The sequence below is a fragment of the Equus przewalskii genome, chromosome 18 (genome assembly GCF_037783145.1).
Source record: "Equus przewalskii isolate Varuska chromosome 18, EquPr2, whole genome shotgun sequence".
In the NCBI taxonomy this organism is placed as follows: domain Eukaryota; kingdom Metazoa; phylum Chordata; class Mammalia; order Perissodactyla; family Equidae; genus Equus; species Equus przewalskii.
The window spans coordinates 8459802-8477473 of NC_091848.1; the positions used below are offsets into that span (position 1 = coordinate 8459802).

The following is a 17672-nucleotide window of genomic DNA, read 5'->3' on the forward strand; positions in this document are numbered from 1 at the left end:
CCGCCTCCAGCTCTCCAGTAAATGAACTGGGCTGAATACCAGATTGATTTAGAGAGAAGTGGAAACCTTTCTTCCCTCCCTTCCTTCTTCCTTCTCTCTGTCCCTTCCTTCTTTTCTTTTTTATTAGCTTGGCAAGTGCATCCAGATATCATGCCTAATTTCTTAATGTGAAAATGCATTCTATTTGTACCTATTTTTGTTTTCTAGTGACAGTAGAGCAACTGCTATTAATTGGATGCAATCACATGGATCCCAGAGGGGCTGTAACCCAAGGGGCTGTAGAAAGTTCGAATGCACTTCCACATAATAGCACTAGAGCACTTATTTTAATAAGGGGGCAGATGTAGCATTAATTATGGATAAGAAAATAATCCCAAACTTGAAACAAATTGGCTTCTCTTCTGAGTCTTCCAAATCCTATCAGTTTTGCTCTTCTTCATGTCGGTTTTCTCTAGTCTGTGCCATCAAGTTGATGGCAGCAAGCCTACAGTTTCAGGAATAAGCCTAGGAAATGCCAAGAAAAAGTCCTGGAAACTTAGTTGTGTAGGAGCATGCACAAGTCTTAAAATAGCTTGACTTTAAGGGAACATTAGAAGGGACTTGGGAAATCAAATGCTCTAAGAAAATTATACAAAGCTTTAATTATTGCGACTTTTTCCTTTAATGGGTAGTTTGAACTCATCAAATAATTCTCCTTGAATTCAAAGTTACTTTTTATAACACTATTTACTGGAAGTCTCTAATTTGACGAATCACCTCCATTAGACTGGAAAGCTCCATGAAACCAGAGAACACGCCTGTTTTGTTCATTCCTCTAGCCTAGCACAGTCAGTGCTCAATAAGAGCTTCTTGGTAAAGGTTTTACACTACCAGAGCTCTTGCTTAAGTAAATAAACCATTAGACTGATTGTATTGTAACCCAGTGCAATTTTATGTATACACATGTAAATATAAGTATCTCCAAAATGCAAAGAAACAATTTAGGCAATGGGATGAATATATTGCAAACTAAAATTTTTAGAATACCTATGTATATTTGATTTTATTTGTACATTTACAGGACACTGTGTCTAGGCGGAGCAAGGTAAAAGAAAAAAATGTGCCGTGTTAAGGTGCATAGAGAGGAGTGACACTATTTTTTGAGAAACCTGTTAACATGGCAAATATTTTTAAGGAAGTTTTATTGAAATACACGTATGTACAGAATGAAGCCCCAAATCACGCCACTTTAATGACGTTTCCAAAGTGAGCACTCAAGCATATTAAATTTCTAATTAGTAAAATGGTTACACATAGAAAATAATCTTATTTCATTTAAATGACCAATTTTTTATAATTTAACTAATTGGTGAATATCTGACCCAAGAGATATTAAATCTATATTAACATCGGAGAGATAACAGTACGTATATGTTTGCTACCTACTATATAAAATATAATGCTGTGTTTCAATAATTCTTCTATTATATTAATTATTTGACCAGCAATTAGTAAATTAAAAATTATCCTATCCATATTTTCCATTATTTGAAACTTTTATGATGTCCCATTTGTATTTTATTAGCATGTAGTTGGAAATATTTTATAATCAAACATTTTTTGATTCTTAAATTGTTTCAGTTAAATCTTTTCTGGATACTTTTTCCACCTTTTCTATTACTTAAATAATTTTTATTTTTTTACTCAAAGATAAATATTATACTATTTAAATAAAGTTGAAGTTTTATTGAAGTAATGTTGTCTAATCTCCTATTCAGTGTTTCATTTTCTCTAGAATATCAGCATAAAGTTATTCTAGCTTCTGTTTGTTCACTTTCCGTAATGAGATGTGTGTCACATTCTGGACCAGGTCATTCCAATCCCTGACAACTTTATTCATTACTAACTCTAGTTGATACAACAGACCTGTATTCAGGCTCTACTAGAATTCCAGGCACTGAGGCTATCTTTTATTCTTTCTCAAAGAGAAATATGTTTTGGTTTTGTTTTTACTAAGCTAAAAATGGTCTCTCTATGAATTTTACCTGTAGGTTCTCTGTGCCCACTTAGAATATAGCTAAACTTTCTTTTATGACTCTTTTGTTTTTCTTGAGGCCAGATCCATTCACCCCTTCACACAAACGTCTTTTTTTGTCCTTCAGACTACAGATAAGCTCTTCATTTGTAAGACTATGAGGTTATTCTTGTCTGGAGATATATCACATGATAGCCGGTATCCTGTTGATTTTTTTAATCTACAATGAAATATTGAACTGATTTTTTTCAGGAAGCTGTTTGTTATTCATTCATTGAATTTTATGGCCTAGTGTGAGCCAGGAACTCTCCTCTATGGGCAAGGGCTACAGCAGTGAACAGAACCCATAACGTCCCTGATCACAGAGCTCCATCAATTTAATCTGTGGAGATAGACAACAAATAAATAAAGTAATAGATGTTAAAAATTGAGGTACTACCATAGTCTATGAGAAAAGACTAGCAGGATAACCAAATATCTTTATAGACAATGCGGTAATTCAGAATTGGCTATTGAGTCATGGCGAAGAATGGTGAGATGAACTGAACAAGGGTATTGAAAGCAAAGCTTACTTCCTGCACAGCTTCTTGGCTACGGCTTTCTGGCTTTTACCTAGAAAAAGAAATACGAGAAGGACGAACAGTGTGGACTTTGCTGTTCTCATAAATGCTAAATACAGCTCAGGCAATTCCTTCCAGACTCTTCTTTAGTGACAATGATGAATGTGACTTCCGAATGACTTGCTAATTGCAGCTAAGTCAGTCACAGGATTTTACTTCTTGTGTCCAAGGCAGATGGACCATAATAAAAATTACAAAGATAATTATTTTATACCAGAAAGTAGGGTTTAATAACTTGTCAATTTAAAGGCAGTCTTCCTTAGACACTATTCTGTGAATTTTATGCAAAAATATTTGAGGTAATACTAAAAAATTAAAAACAGATGTTCTATGAAATTGCATACTGCTTTATGCTTAGACTTACAAAAATATTTGCCTTGTTATGATTAGATATATTTTTAACATTTTATATGGATACATACTTATGAAGTTTGAAATAGAAATTATAAAATATAATATGTAAGATTAATAAACATACTATTTTTTAATTAGAAATCTTAAAATGTCCCTAATCTGAGAGGTGGGATAAAAGTTTATTTTCTGTACATAGAGTGGTGGTTTTATAAAGAAGATTAGAAGTATTCATGCCAAAAATATATCCATCTTATGTTTTAAAGGTTTTTCCTGATACCAGGAGTTCTAAAGTGTTATTTCAGGTATCATAACTTAAAAACAGTTTTAATATCAAGACATAAGATGGAAAAAGTCTTAGTTTAAAATGCTATTGCTTGTGTGAGCTTGAGTAATTTGCCTGAACTCTTCAAACATCAGTTTATTTGTAAAAAAGGGATATTAACGCATTTTACATAAAGTGTTTGTAAAGAATACGTGAAATACCTATGCAGAATATTTAGAGCCATGCCTGGATCATAATACAATATTTAATAAATGAAAGCTATCAAGCTGAAGAGGAAGACAACAGTGACAGTGTAGACAGTGATGCTGTCCTATAACCACCAAGGCCATTCTGGCTGCTGCTTGCTGACTTTCCACGATAGGAGCCATATTACTCACTAGACAAGTTTTCCCAACAAGCATGTGAGGTAGGTTTCACAGGGCAAATAGAGACACAGAGGAATTAATTGCCCTGACAACTATGTGGTAAACAGGAGACTCAAAATCAAGCATATTTTCCTCCAGGAGCCATGCTCTTTCTGATGCTTCATAGTTTGTTGGAAGTTCAATAAAAAAACAAGGCTTGTTTTGTGGAGGTGAAAGAAAAACCAAGAAATTCATGCTTAAGTGTGCTTAAGTTTTCAACTTTTAACATGATTTATTTCAATATCTTTAGGATTAAAAAGTAATAAGAATGAAATAGTATTTCATCTTTTAAGCATGTTTGTAATTTTAAAAATCTTCATCCCAACTCTTTTTTAGAAAACACATTCCTTCAGACATGAATTTACCAGTAATTTATATTAGCCATACAGTGATGAGAGTGTTATCCATATAATAGCTTTTAACTCAAATACGTATTTATTTTTATGCTGTCTCTTTTGCTACTACCATTATTTTCTTTTATGCGGTTAACCTGCTCTTTTGTCTGTGTAATTTGAAAAAAGACGTTTTAGGTGTATTTCTGCTTTCTATGCTATAAATCAGTGATTCTCAATGGGAAGGGAAATAAGAATAAGCAGAAAATGGAGGTGATAAGGAGACACATCTATTGAGGGGTCATGTCAGACTGATTTGCAGGACTTTTTAAAATTGCACATGCCTACCTAAAGATTTTGATAAAGATATATGTCTTAGTCCTTACCTTTAAAATCACTGTCATTGTGACCAAATATTCCAGAGGCAAATAAGACCTTGTTATTCAAATGTTTGTAATAAATAAAAAATCAAACCGCAATTCAGATTCTGGGTTCCCAAGGCCTAACATTGACTCAAATTTTCTTTCTGCCTCTATCCACTCACTTGACAAACTTATCCATTCTCGGCTTTAATTATTCTGTAAATGGCGAACTCATATGTCTCTCTCCATATTCTTTCATCTAAAACACCCTCCTGGGCTCTAGTCATCAAGTCCCAGCCACTGCATGTACACCTATATTTATCATTCTGCTTTCTCTTTGTCTCTATGGGACCACACCATATTTAACTTACACAAAATCATACACTTTGTGTGTCCTCTGATTCAGTTCATGTCCTCAACCTGTTCCTGGTATCACCTTACACCCTGAGGGGCTGCAATACATGGTTTGGAATCACAGGCTTTGCAACCCGACTCTATTACTAAAAACTAGTTGAACTTGAATGGAGTTATTCAACTTCTCAGGGTCTGTTTATCCACACATTTTTAATAGGTGGTCTCAAGATCAGATTGGCTGGAGTATAGTGAGCAGGGAGAGAATCTTAACAGAGGTGGCCAAAGAACATGTCATATGGGTCCTTGTAGATAATGCTGAGATTCGGATTTTATTGCACATAAAATAACAAATCACTGGAGACCTACTCTCTAGGCAAAGATCTGGCCTACATTTTGAAAAGATAATTCCAACTACAGTGAGGAGGATAAACCATGGAGAAACAAAGGTGGAACCACAGAGACAGGCTATTCTAGTAGATCAGAAAAGATATATGGATGGCATAGAATAGGCTTAGATCTGAAAATAGTGAGATCTAAGTTATGTTTGGATCTATTTTGAAGGTTGAGCTGAAAGAATTTGCTGATGTGGAATGGGGAAAGTAAGGATTTAAAAATAGGAAAGTTTCAGGTTTTGAGAAACTTGTAAATGTGGGAGACATATAGAGATATAAGTGGAATTTGTGAGCATATATATGGTGTTTAACATCATAGAAATGGATGAGAATACTTAGGGGAGAGTACTGGAAAACAAAAGAGAAGAGATCTAAGAACTAAGCTCTGGAGAGCTTTAGAGGTAGGGAAGATGAGAAGAATTTGTTCAATTATTCATTTACTCACTTATTGAACTTATTATTCGTTCACTACTTATTATGTGCTAAACAAAATAAACTAGAACCTGTTCTTCTGGATCTTACATTTTGGTGGGAGAAAGATGATGAATGAGATCAAAGTGCTAAATCATACATGCTAAGAGGACAAAAATAAGAAGAGAAGGAAAATGTTAAGTGTGTAGAAAGTTGAAAATGTGTTCATGTGGTCAGGAAAGGCTCCAATGTGAAGGTGACTTTTGAGTGACCTGAAGAAAATGGAGGATATACTCATGCAAACATCTGGAGAAAAAGGCAAAGGGACCAGCAAGGGAGACTGAGTGCAAACTTTCTGAGTATACCCAGTATGAGAATGTGTGCAGTAACTTCAAGAAACAGCAAGAAAAACAGTGTGGCGGGTGCGGAATGGAGATGATATGTTGAGAACCTGCAGAAGTTGAGCAAACACAGACAACACAGACACCGGACTGAAGGCTAGTGAAAAAATTCAGGTAGGAGATGGTGGTTTGAACCTAAATAGTAGCAGTGGAAGTGGTCAAGAGTGGTTAAATTCTGGATATTCTCTAACTTATTCTATTTATTTGTTTATGCTGTGGTACAGACATCACATTCTTCATCTAAGAATCTCAGTATGCATCTCCTTTCCCCTAAAAAGGACATATTCTTATTTATACAAAACAACACTGTCATATCTAATAAATTTAACAATAATTTCTTGATATCACCTAATGCCCAGACTGCATATATGACTATTTTAGATTAAAAGATATGTAGATTAAAAGATATGTAATGGATATTTATAATAATAAGCAAGGCGTACTCTTGAAGAGAATTCTGGCTTGGTTATTTTTTCAAAGGTCAAGTTGACAGAATTTACTGACAAACTGGATGTGGAGAATGATAATAAGGGAGGCAGCAACGTTGATTCTAAGGTTTTTGGCATAAGCAAGTAGAAGAATGGGGTTGCTTTTAGCTGAGATGGAGAAGCTTGTGAGGAGAATATTAAAAGAAAATTATGGATATTTAAAGGTCATGATAACTGACTAGATGTCGAAATGGATATCTACATAAGGTCTGGGGGTTCAGGGAGTGGTCTGGGCTGCAGATGTAACTGAAGCCACCAGTACGTAGATTGTTGTTAAGGCATGAAACTGGATGGGGTCACCTATGGAATGAATATGTATGGAAAAGAGAAATGTCCAAGAACTGAGTTTTGGAACACTATGACATTCAGAGATGAGAGGAAGAGGAGAAATAGCAAAGGAGATGAAAATGGCAGGTTTGCAAAGATTAGACAAAACCTGGTGATTGCTGGGTTCCCAGGACCCAACTGAAAAGGATGCTTCAAGGAGGAGAGAAGGCACAAAGGTCAAACACTGATGACAGGCTAAGTAAGATGACTGAGAAATGATTACATGATTTGTAATGTGGAAGTAACCACTGACCCTTATGAGAGTAGTCAAAATGAGGTGACTGGGATAGTGGAATAGCTTACATATCTAAGGAGAGGGGGAAAGTAGGCAATTGGTAGAGGTAAGTCATATGAGAGAGTTTTGCTGTCAAAGAGAACAGGAAAATGAGGAAGTAGCTATTGGACAATGTTAGTTTTTTTTTTTTTTAAGATTAGAGATACTATTATATATTAGTAAGTAATAGGAATGAGACAATAGAGAGGGAAAAACATGATGATAAAGGAGAGTAGGAAAATAATTTTAAGAGCTAAGGTCTTTCATAGTCATGAATGGATGAGCTCTGCAGAATCTGACCCGCAGCAGAGATGGGAGACAGAATACACATTGCAGGACGAGGAAGGTGGAATGCATAGGTGTGAATCTTTATAGGTTGGTTTATTTGGTGAGCTGATTGACTCGGGTTTGAGGGTTTTTTCCCCCAAGTAAAATGCAAGTTTATGACTGAAAGTGTGCCCGGAGGAGGAATTTTTAAGCTTTGAGGAGAGAGAAAATATAAATATTCTCTAGAAAAGCTGGAGAAATGAATTGGCTAGCAACATTTAATACAACATTAAAGATCTTGAGTTTAAGGTCTTGAATTTATTAGCACAGTGTGTGTGTGTGTGTGTGTGTGCGCACGCGTGCATGTGTGAGTGTGTGTGTGTTTACAGGCACATTAAGTTGTTTTGTTGCAATTATACAGTTAGATATAAATAAGGCTGTAAGTCCTGCAGGTAAGCAAGATTGAGAGAAAGGAGTCAAAGCATTGGATGGATTATTGGTATGAACACTGAGATAATTAAAAATACGTGATTTAGGTAGAGAGAAGGAAAGTAAGCTAGATGCTAAAAATCTCCAATCAATGAGTAAGATTCACCACATGACTATACTAAGAATGAGGAATGGATAGCATAGTCTTGATAGAATCTGCTTCAGTGAGATGAATTATTCTGAGGGAGGAATAACGTTTTGGAAATGACAATGAGCACTGAGGAAGATATATGTATACAACTCTGTGGTACACAAATAGTGGAATAATAACAGCCATCATTTGAATGGGCTGAAGGTGATGAAACCTTCAGGATCTGCCAGATATCAGTTAAAGCCAAAGGGTGAAGGAAATGTTCAGAAGTAGAAACTGCAATGAATTTTGTTGCCAGACTGGGAATCCTAGAAGGAACAGTTGAAGGGATTTGGATGTTTGGAAAAGGTGGAAATATGATTAGTATGTATTTCAGTATAAATTATTAAAGGAACACAAACATATTTCCAAAGGGATTTTTAAACATAAGGTTATGTTTTTCAGAGGCATAAGATGTTTTGTTACATATCTGAAATATCTAACGATGCTTGCACACTCAGATGTATATAGGTAGACGGAGAGACACATAACTCTTCATATGATTCTGGAAGATCTAAGATACAGCACAGATGGATGACATCAACGACCTAAATTGCTAAATATAAAAGTCATGTTTTTAGTGCTTATTTTGCCAATTTTTTTACCTTTCTTTTTGACAAACTTACTTCCATTGCCTTCAGAAACATCACAAATTTCTTGTTTTCTTCTCTTTTTTTTTCCTCTAATTTTCTAGCACTCCTCTTACTCTGAATTTTAGACACCTTTTCCTTGTATTTCTTCTAACACTGGGTCTTGTCAGGTTTCCTAAGCCTGTTAGGCTCTCATTATATACAAAATATCTTAGTGATCACACCCAATTTGATTGATTAAATTACCAATTACATCCAAGCGCCTAGTGCACCTATCCCCATGAGACGTCTCATAGGCACTAACTCAGTGTATGAAGGACTATTCTCATCAATTTCACCCTGTTCTCCACCTGATCCTAACTCAGTAAAAGGTCCTGGCTGGTTAAGTGAGAAAACTGGGTAACATTCATTGATTTCCCTTTCTTCTCGCACACTCCCCATAACTATCTAAGTAATCACCTAACCCTAAGACTTATATCCAATCAACCTCTCAAATCCATCACCTGACTTGTCTTTTCATTCCTAATGTAACTTTACTAATACAGGCCATTACTGTTGCTGCCCTGGACCACTGCAATATATCTCTACATTATTCACCCTGTCACCTTTCGTGCTCATTTCTAAACCATTCTCTCCTCTGCAGACAGAATGATCTTACTAAAATTCAAATGTGTTAGCGTTCTCTCCTGACTTAAAAAAAAAACTAACAAATAAAACAAAATATTCTATGTTACCATATTATGTTTTCACATAGTACCCTTAGGATATAGTCCAAAACTAGCAGGGTTTACAAATTTACGACCTGGTTTCTGCATACTTCTCCAGATTCATGTCTCCCCACACCTGCCTTCTTAATTTCTCTTTCTCTGTCTATCACCTCTGGGTCTTTGCAAATACTATTTTATCTTCCTAAAGGACTCTGTCTCCTTGAGAAAGGTTTCCTAGACTATAGGACTGGATTGAGGCTCTTCTATGTTTCATTCCACAGAAGTCTATAGTTAGTCCTTATCACTATGCACAGTGAATTGCTTATTCGCTGCACTCCTCCAGCAGAAGTGATAACCTCCTTGATGGTAGGTTTGCATTTAATTCTGCACTATATTTTTACTGACTTCATAACGTTTAGCACAGTGCTTGCCTCATAATCGATGCTCAATAAATATTTGTTAAATGAATGAAATTATAAAATATTATAGAGATGTGAGGTAAAATTTAATATAAAACATTTGATCTTTTATAAACATCATTTATATTCATAATATTGTATAAAACAAAAAGGGGCTAGAACCAGATGCCCACATAATGGTATAATCACATCTTTATAATAATAATTATGTAGTTTATTTTAATCTGCCTGAAATAGTCAAAATGGATAAAATACTGATCTGATTGTTTCAATGACCAAATTGGGTACTTCCCGTGGCTGTGTTGATTCATTATGCAAAATTCAGTTGTTAAATTAGAGAGAAAATCTAGCTTGACTGGAACACTATAATCTTATATAAACAACTGTAAACAATAATGCTATGTTTTGGGGAGGATAGTTAAATAGATATTATTAAAACTTTACTGTAGGACCACATCAAACTAAAAACCTTCTGCACAGCAAGAAAACCATCAACAAAACGAAAAGGGAACCTACTGAACGGAAAACATTTTACAAATTATATATCCAACAACAGGTTAATATCCAAAATATATAAAGAACTCATACAACTCAACAATAACAACAAAAGCTGATTTAAAAATGGGCAGAGGACCCAAATAGACAGTTTTCAAAAGGAGACATACAGAGGGCCAACAGGCACATGAAAAGGTGTTCAATGTCGCTACTTATTAGGAAATGCAAATCAAACCCATAATAAGATATCACCTCATATTTGTCAGAATAGTTATTATTAAAAAGACAAGTACTTATAAGTTTTGGAGAGGATGTGGAGCAAAGTGTATTTGTACCATACACTGCTGGTAGGAATGTAATTTGGCACAGCCACCATGCAAAACAGTATGAAGATTCCTCAGAAAATTAAGAATAGAACTACCATACGATCCAGCTATTGCAATCCTGGGTATTTATCCAAAGAATACAAAAAGACTAATTTGAAAAGACAAGCACCTTTCTGTTCACTGAAGCATTATTTACAATAGCTAAGATATGGAAACAAGCTAAGTATCTATCAATGGATGAATGAACAAAGAATATGTGGTGTATGTACACACACAAATACACACACACACATTGGAATACCACACAGCCATAAAAAAGAGTGAAGTCTTGCCAGTTGCAACAGCATGGATGGACTTTGAGGGTATTATGCTAAGTGAAATAATTCAGATGGAGAAAGACAAATACTATATGATTCCACTCATATATAGAATCTAAAAAAAAGAAAAATGAAGGAACAAACAAGACAAAAACAAAAAACTCATAGATACAGAGAACAGATTGGTGGTTTCCAGAGGGGAAAGAGGTTGCGGGGGTGGGCGAAATGAGTGAAGGGAATCAATTGTATAGTGATGGATGCTAACTAGACTTTTGGTGGTGATCACTTTGTAATGTATACAGATGTCAAATTAAAATGTTGTACACCTGAAACTTATATAATGTTATATAGCAATTTTACCTCAATTAAAAAAACCCACTTTACTTTAAAACAACTATAATCTATCATATTTTCCTTAAGAAGTTACTACATTTTTTTTTCTTTTTTTTGGTTGGAGGAATGGAGATAGAAACTCAAACAGTAGAGTTGGCCCAGGGCTACCCTGTGGCCCAGCAGTTAAGTTTGCACATTCCACTTCAGCAGCCTGGAGTTCACTGGTTTGGATCCTGGGTGCAGACCTATGCACCGCTCATCAAGCCATGCTGTGGTGGGTGTCCCACATATAAAGTAGAGGAAGATGGGCACGGATGTTAGCTCAGGGCCAGTTTTCCTTGGCAAAAAGAGGAGAATTGGCAGCAGATGCTAGCTCAGGTCTAATCTTCCTCAAAAGGAAAGACCCAAAAACAAATAGTAGAGTCGGCCCTCCATATCCGTGAGTTCCACGTGCATGGATTCAACCAACCACAGATTGAAAGGTCTACAACGGTGGTTTCTGTACTGAACGTACAGACATTTTTCATGTCATTATTCCCTAAATAATACAGTAAAACAACTACTTACATAGCATTTATATTGTATTACATATTATAAGTAATCTACAGATGATTTAAAGTATATGGGAAGATGTGTGTAGCTCATATGCAAATATTATGCCATTCTGCATAAGGGACTTGAACATTCTCTGAGTTTGGTCTCAGCAGAGGTCCTGGAACCAATCCCCTTGGATACCAAGGGATGACTGTGCATGATGTTCAGTTCTTTCTTGTTTTTTGAGGTAAATATTACAGAACAACCAAAAATATTTCCTTAGGTTCTTCACTTTAATTTATTAAGATTTTCCAGCATCTGTTTTTATAAGTTAAAAACAAAAATTGTCCAGATTGTGGTAAATCATAGTTGAATTATAATGTTTGTCTACTGTTCTGACATCATACAAGATTTTTTTTTTGCTGCAATCTTTCATGATAAAGGCAATTTTTAAAGCTTATTAATATTTTTTAGAAGTTTATTTTATAATAAGTTTCCTTAGGAAATAGAATTGAAGTTCTCCCTACCTGAAACACAATAATATTTTAATACACTTAAAACAGTAACAGTTGTTTTTAAAACCTATCCTTGCAAAGTACATTGAGATAGTCATTTAAAAAATGATTGAGATCAAAATGGACACATTTTATTACTAAGATTTTTAAAGTAAAAAGTATTTTACCCATAGTGAAATTTTATGGTTAAGATTTTGTTGAATTAAACTTCATTAAGAAAAACTGATGACCTAGTATAGTCTTGCCCTTTTTAAATAATATTAAATATTCTGACACCAGCTATTAAAAAATGAGTGATAGATATGTCAGATGCTCTTTATGAATTCATATACGCTGATGAAAAATAGATTTCAAGGAATTTTTTTTGGACTTGTCAAATACATACCTAATCATAGTATACCAGTTACATCCACCAGAAGGAAACAATGAAAGGAGTTTGCATATTCCTTTTAGTAACTTTTGGTATGTTTGATTTGTTATATTCCAGTGATATTTTATGACCAATGGCTGTATGATCCATCGACTGTGATAAAATTGTCTTTAGGAAGTATCTTCCATTTTAATTAAATACCAACTTGGTTTTCTTTTATAAACATAATAAATCAATATTTAATTTTGAAGGTTATGACTATATTGTGGTAATTTATTTCTGCTACAACTCAAGAAGGCCAATTTTGGGTAGCGTTTGGACTGCTAAGAATACACCTCCAAAATGCCATTCATAGCTACAAAACAGACATATACTACAGAAAAATGCTGAATATAATCTTATTTCTGGGTAAGTTAAGAAAGTGAAATGTAGGAAAAAAAGAAAACTATCATCAGTTATGGAGTGATAAAAGTATTTATTCCTTTTGACTTTAAATATAATGTTAAGTTTCAACACTAAGAAAGCCAAGGACTATTTTTACCTTATATATCTAAAAAGTAAACGACGTATATGTATTTGTGAAGATATTGCGTAATTATTTTCCACAGTACTATTTAGTGTTTAGCTCACGGAAGACAAAATTGTTATGAACTTTCATTTCCTATATTGTAAAAATGTTTAATCTTTAATTCATGTGGGCTATCTGCAAGGTTGGATGAATAACAGTCATGATAAGTAAAGCAAGAAGTGTCACAAGTGACATGATAAGTGAACATGTTGAAGTCCAGGTACAAAAAATAGCTAAACTCAATTTCCATGTGGTTTCAATTGTAAAAGTTCATGAGAATTTTTCAACTTTTATTTCAAGATATAACACTATTGCCAAATTTGAATGTTTGTAGGTCTCTTGTGTGATACACTAAATAAATACTTACAGGGCACATTTCATGTTTTTACTGTTATATAATAAGAATTTAGGATGCACGGGTAGATTTTAAAGATTTTTTAGCATTCAAGATGCATTAAAATATGTTACTTCCTATTATGTATGTGTCTACATAATCTCACGTGCATAACTGCTTAGATTCATTACTCATGTTTAACATATGTTTATCAACATTGCCTTAAGGCAAATATTTGTCAGGTAAGGTCCCCTCTAACTATCTCACCCACATTACCATGCATTTTTATAATCCAAGCCTGGCACACATTCCTATTGCCGTACTTTCCAAGGTAAAGTACATAACATGATAATGTACACAAATCCTAAGAGAAGTGGCGTAGTTTTTATGATTATTAAACTCATAATAGTAAATGCTCACTTAAGCATGCCTAGGAGAGCATGGACCTTAGTTAAATTTCCTTAACTGTCAAACTTAAAGAAAAAGTGTTATCAAAAAAAGAATTATTGAGGCCGGCCCCGTGGTGTAGTGGTTAAGTTCATGCACTCCACTTTGGCGCCAGGGGTTCGCAGGTTCAGATCCCAGACGCAGCACTACACATCACTCGTCAACCCAAGCTATGGCAGTGTCCCACATACTAAATAGAGGAAGATTGGCACAGGTGTTAGCTCAATGATTATCTTCCTCAAGCAAAAAGAGGAAGATTGTCGACAGTTGTTAGCTCAGGGCCAATCTTCCTCACACACACACACACAAAAAAACCCCATTATTTTATTATCATGACTTACTGGAAAATGACCCTGTTTCTTTGGTATTTTATAGAGGTCAGTAGAGTTTTACACATTCCTAGGATAGTTTTTATGTTTATGATTATTAGTAATATCATTCAAAATTACTATTCTCTATCATGTTTAGTGTGTAATAGACATTGCATTAATTGATTTAAATACATTCTATTTTCACAGCAAATATAGAAGTTTATTTATGTATTGGGGAGACAAAAATAGTAAGTTTCAGGTAGGCTATATTCTTGCTTACTGAAGTTCTTAAAATAGATGTCTGACAATGAGATGAGTTGTGTTAGTTTTGTTATCTATAGTTATACTCAACATGAGCTTTAGATAATATTTTTCTTTTTAGGTTGTGATTTCCTAGCAGCAGATTCAAATTCATGGAGAAAATGCTTATGAAAATTGTCCATGTTGTCCCTATTAGGAAGATTATGCCCACTCAAAATACACTATACATATATAGTGTCCTGGAAGAAAGCAGATTCCTAGTACCTATATCTCCTTCATTTGTGTGCTAATGCTGCATTTTAAGAGATTTACTGAATACTTTGCATAGCTTTATCACTTTATATTTATTCCCATTGTGTCCTTGGGTGTCTTGTTTTGTTGCCAGCTTTCCACTTTGAGGCTAGGCTGTGATATTGGGACAAACAAACATCACTAGTCAAATCGCCGCTGGGAGTAAGGATGCATTGTGTTCATCAGTGCTGCTTTGGTGGCCATGTGGAGAATCAAGTTCCTCTATTTGAAATTATTAGGAAATGTTAGACATTGGTTTTCTTAGCAGTATTTGAGACAAGCTGTTCTTCTTTTTATCCCTTTTAAAAATTTTTGCTCTTTAGTATGCCATTAAATGAAGAACTGGTGTGGTGCTTTCAACTCGGACAAATTATGGCAAGAGCAGAAGATAAGACTGAGAGGAATCTTCTGGAAGAACAGAAACTCCTGATTCAGGATTAGTATATTAAAACTTGGACTAAAACATGGAGTTGAGTGAAGAATTTTTTGTAATTTTACTTAAGAGTTATAAGTTAAATTGACTGAAATTTATTTCAAAGCAATGATAAAAACGAAGCTTCAGTACACAACTGATAGCTGAAATAGATACAATAGTCTTTAATTTTTTAAATCAGCCATGAAAACAGCAGCAATGTTAAATTTTAATTTGTGGACTATCACAGCCCAAGAAATGAAACAACCATGCTCAAAAGTGGAAGACTCATATTGCATTTAATATGCTGTTATGATCTTCACGGAGAGGTGAGATTAGAAATAATTCTGCCCACGCAGGTGGAGGTCTAATTCTTCTCTTATCTAAATTTCCATTTAAAATCAAAGGACACCAGTCTGAAATATAAGCGAAGACATACCTACCCATATGTTAGGAACAGATACCCCCATTTTTGTGCACACATGCCTAACAGAGGAGTGTAAGTGTGTGTGGGGGGGAGATGCAAGAATTGGGGTAAATGGAAAAACAAGAAAATAATTTTAAACATGAGAAAAGTCTTGCATAAACAGACAATGGTAATGTTTCAAGAATGACTGAATTCTCTTCATCTTCCAAAAAAACAGAAAATTCAACTGACAGAAGAAATTAATCTGATTTTCTCTCCAAAAATTCCATTTATGGATTTCTATTTTTCAGCATTAAATTTTTAATTTGGAAATTTCAAGTACAGAAAATTTAATCTGATAATTTAGACTTATTTCCTCAGCAAGACCATGGGGCACATGGACAACCATTGTTGTACCTTCCCAATGCGTGGAGTTCCAGCCTAAAACCAGAATTATGAGTAAGTACTGAACACAGTGGGGACTAAAAAATAATAATAAATAATAAATAAATAAAAAATAATAAAACTAGTAAAATCTAGAGTGACAAGATGGCTAGGTGATCTAATGGAAAGAAATGGATTTTGGTGTCAGAAAGACTTAGAAACCCATTTCGAACTATGTCAAGCCATTTGACTTTGCCCGGCTCAACCTATTCCTTCATCTATCTGGTGGAGCTAATACCGTCTAAGCAAATTTGTTATGAAAATTAAATGTCTTAATATATGTGAAAGCTCTTAGTCCAAAGCTAGAAACTTGGTCAAGTTTCCTCTTTTGCTTTCTTCCTTTCTCTCCTTCTCATTCTTCATTCTCTAGATTCATTTTAGTGCAGATCAGTTCAAGAGTTCAGAACATCTGCAGGCTGGGTCCTGAAGACTGTGAATACTGGCTTTTAAGAACAGATAAGGGACCACCTCAATTCTATCAGGAACAAACAGAAATTAATACAAATAAATATTTTTGGTCTTTATCTATTCTTAACACTTTGTTAACAGATCTAAAATATACAATTTTACTAATAGGTGAACAGTTTGAAAAGATTAAAAAATACTATAACATCCTCATCCAAAGATTTCTTAGAAATGAATCCACAACTGAATAAAAATTGGATCTCATAAATTTTTCACTTTTTTGTGGTTCTAGTACAAGACTTAAAAGAAAAAGAAAAAGAAAAAAAGGTATTTACACCATTTATACTCTATGTTTAAAACATTAATTTGCTTTTGTTGGCATAATAATCTAACTACTCATTTCACAAGCTAGACATAAGAAAACTGTAAAACTACCGTAGTTTCAAATAAATGGTATGTTCAATTTTTTTTTTTTTTTGGTGAGGAAGATGAGCTCTGAGCTAATTGCTGCCAATCCTCCTCTCTTTGCCGAGGAAGGCCGGCCCTGAGCCAACATCCATGACCATCCTCCCCTACTTCATATGTGGGACGCTTACCACAGCATGGTGTGTCAAGCCATGCCATGTCCACACCCAGGATCCGAATCAGCGAACCTCGGGCTGCCAGAAGCAGAACGTGAACACTTAACCGCTGTACCACTGGGCTGGCACCAATATGTTCAATTTTTAAACTGTGTTTAGATTGCCATTTCTAATTTTGTAGATTACAATACATTTCCTTTTAAATTTATGCCTGATATTATATTTACAACTGAACTATTCTAGAACACCAGAGAAATAAAAAGAAAATTAAATATTTTACAAACATTTTTCCATAATTTTTTTTGCTAGTTACCAGTGGTATAATTATTATTTATTTGGTCTATCTTTAATGTGGTATTTTCGCATGATGAAAATGTTTAACCAATATCCTATAGAAAGACACATAATACTATGAACAGGCACACTCCTTAATAGTGTGTGGGTGTGGGAGGGGTGCCTTCTAAATACGGAATTATTGTCTAGTTATTAAAGGACCGCGCTCTGAAACTTTGCACATTGGCATTACTTCTTACCGATTCTTTTCTAGACTCCTTTCTCTCTTGTCTACCATTTCAAGCTACTAAAAATATTCATGATGACCTTCATAATGTTATCAGGTTTCTACAATTCTATAATTGCTCAATCATCTTTACTTTCATTCATTCCAAGAGGGTTGTCTGCAGAACTTTTTTGTCAGGATTATG

General features: G+C 34.5%; 1 protein-coding gene across 2 annotated transcripts in view; it reads right to left on the minus strand.

Annotated features, from left to right (window-relative positions):
* Nucleotides 1-17672, minus strand: part of BCHE (butyrylcholinesterase) — a 65584-nt gene that overhangs the window by 24474 nt on the left and 23438 nt on the right. The window lies entirely within an intron of this gene.